Genomic DNA, 3,213 nt, shown 5'->3' with positions numbered 1-3,213 from the left:
TGTGATGATATTTTTGGTCCGTGTTTGGCCTTAGCCACCTGCAGAAGTTTATAGTTCTCCCTTCCAAGTTCACTGATAAAACAGTGAATTTGTCCTTGGAGGGAGAACTTCTGTATAAACTGTTTTAATTGGTCTCCTGTGATTGGTTAATGGCTCATCAAGGGCATTTGGAGGAGAAAGTGATGATGAAGTGAGGAAGGCTCACCCCCAGACTCAATTGGGAAAGACCCCCAGGACACACTGCGCATGCGTGGGGGGATTTCCAAAGTTCTCACGCATGTGCAGAAGGGGTGCACTTACATAACCAAGGGGGTGGGATTGAGAACCCCTGATAGGGCGGTACTGGCCACACCTCCCCGGGCAGATGTACTCAATGAACTGTATAAAAGCAGACACGCTTTCCGTGTTGGTGGCCGGCTCTACACGAAGGACCAAGTTGCTTTTAGCGTTTTTCACGTTCCAGTATCTCTCGGACCTTTTCCTCCCCGTTACATATTTTGGCGTAGTCAGCAGGATCCTCACCGTTGTTAGTGGGCGGGTTACGTCTCCCCGTTAGTGGGCGGGACCCCGCTGGGCCGAGCAGCGGGGGTTATGTCGCCCCGTTTGTGGGCGAGACCCCCACGGACCCCGGGGGGAGGGGGTGAGGTCTTTCGGCAGAGCTAGGAACACTCTTCCCGGATCCACATAGGGACGAACTCCACCCAGGGCTGTCACGACTGATATTGCTGGGCAGGGGATCGGAAGGTTAGCCACTATCCCTTCCGCTTTTATTCCTAATTGATTTCCCAAGTCCTGTCTTTCTATCCTTGTTGGATTGCTCCCGGCCGTGCTGCCTGTGCCTTCACCGTTCCTTATTGAGCGTGAGCCGGGGGGAGGCGTGGGCAAGAAGGTTAAGTATGAGCCGGTTAGCAAAACTGTTAACTTCTCAGAAACGGGATGTGGGGGGCACTCCTTTCATGGAGCGACCTGGGTGGACCCAGGAGCCCTGGAGCGTTCTTTGGGGCCACCTAGAAACCTGTACTGGGGTTGCTCCTGAACCATGGAGTTGCAGTAGCCCGACAGAAATAATGAAGTATTGGGTCCAGTTCGAGGAAACTTCTTACACACAAAAATCACAGCGCTTAAGTCATATTGGCTGCATATTGGGCATTATTGGACACTGAAAGTAGAACTGTGGGGCATGAAGTCACCCTGCGTTCAGATGTACCCATTGTAACTTGGGCACTGGGGCCCTCAGCCACTCATAAAATAGGACATGCGCAGGAGGCTACTATCATGAAAATGAAATGGTACTTGCAGGAGAGAGCCAAACCAGGACCTAAAGGGGTCCTGCACCTTCATGAAATCGTAGGCCAGGGGGTACCAGGTAGCCCCACCACCGCTGGAGCTGATATGATAAACTACCAAATAGGGCGTTGGGGATTTCCCTATGAGCAATTCACGCCGGAACAACGGTGGAATGCATGGTTTACTGATGGCAGTGGGACAGGGACTGGGAAGTGGCGAGCGGTGGCTTTCAATCCTATTACCCAAACTCAACTGGTGCTAGAAGGAACTCAGGGGAGCAGTCAGTTGGCTGAACTAGCTGCTGCATGGCAAGCAATAGATGCTATGCCATGTAATCAAATTTGTTACACCTACACTGACTCTTGGGCTGTGGCCCAAGGTTTGGTAAATTGGCTAGGAAAATGGCAGCGTGATTCCTGGAAAATAGGAACAAAGGATGTGTGGGGTAAGGAGTTTTGGGAATGGATCTGGAATGCTTTGAAAGATCGTGACGTTCGTGTCTTCCATGTCGATGCCCACACGAAACAGGAGACTGAAATGGCAAGGTGGAACGCTCATGTTGACCACCTAGCCAGTGTGCAGAAAGTAGTCGTAGCCAGTCCCGAGGATCACGCCCTGGCATCATAGGCACATGACAAGTCTGGGCACGCAGGACGAGAAGCAACGCTTGCTTGGGCAAGAGCCCGGGGAATTCTTATACCTCAAGTAGCCATTCAGCAAGTGCTCAGCAAGTGTACTGTTTGCCAATTCTTGAGGGAGCGCAAAGTGCTCTCACTAGCTCTGGGGCATCTGAAACGCGGATCATGCAGTGGGGAAATATGGCAGATTGACTTCATTGGCCCTTTACCTGAATATCGTAGGCAGAGATATATTTGCATAGCTGCAGATACCTATTCTAGCCTTGTAGTAGCTATAACCAGCCGGTATTCTAAGTCGCACTACTATAAGATGTCTGAGTACCATTGAACTTTATTATGGGACTCCCTCAGAGATGCAATCTGATAATGGGACGCATTTCAAAAACCAAGCTGTCAGGCAATGGATTGAAGATCGTGGGATTACGTGGACATGGCATTTGCCATATCACCCACAGGGGGACCAGGACAAATTGACGCGGGTGGCCCGAGGGTCTATTTTGGTTGTCAGTGGCACAATTTTTACAGCCAAGTCGATAAAAGGCAGGTATGTGCTAGTAAACACCCAGGTGCAGTCTCTGGGGCCAAACCAAGATCAATGGGTCTGAACGGATGTTACATTGTCCTATGTAAGCCAGCAAGAAGATATTCTCTGTTATCTGGTGTTACGACCAGAACTGTCTAACATGGGTCTGACACTGCTGAATCCTGTGCAGGGGGACGTCACAAAACCCCTATTAATAGGATTGAAAAACACTACGGATCATCAGATAACAATACTCCCGATGGAATCGGATGATGTGTACCATGTGCACAGCCTGCCAGTAAAGCCCATAGTTCAAAAATGGTTTGCAGGTGGCCGGGTATGGTACCAAGCCCCAGGTGAGAGGAGTCCTGTTGCTGCTGAAATTGTAGCGGCTGATGATTCTCAAGCAGTGACAATTGCAATTGAAGGTCAAACGGAGGTAAAAAGAGTTCCTACTCAGCACCTGAGACGGCGGGAGTGAATGTGTGGGGGGGAAGGGGGTGTTGACTTATAACCATTCCCCATTCCTTCCTCATTCAGGTATCTAGGCAAATGCGCACTGATGGTCCAACTATCATGGACATGCCTACTCCTGCATTAAGCAAGCTACATGTATTAAATAATAGTATACATTTTGTGTTTTGTCTAGCAGGTTTCTCACTGTAACGGATCCAGGAAGTCGCTTGGTCAAAGGTTAAGGAAAGCCAGACGTCATGGACACGTTATTCCTTCTGCCTGTGATAAAAGTGGGATAGTTTTTCCACT

The sequence above is a fragment of the Pseudopipra pipra genome, chromosome W (genome assembly GCF_036250125.1).
Source record: "Pseudopipra pipra isolate bDixPip1 chromosome W, bDixPip1.hap1, whole genome shotgun sequence".
Taxonomy (NCBI): domain Eukaryota; kingdom Metazoa; phylum Chordata; class Aves; order Passeriformes; family Pipridae; genus Pseudopipra; species Pseudopipra pipra.
Note: the sequence above shows the minus strand (reverse complement) of the source record.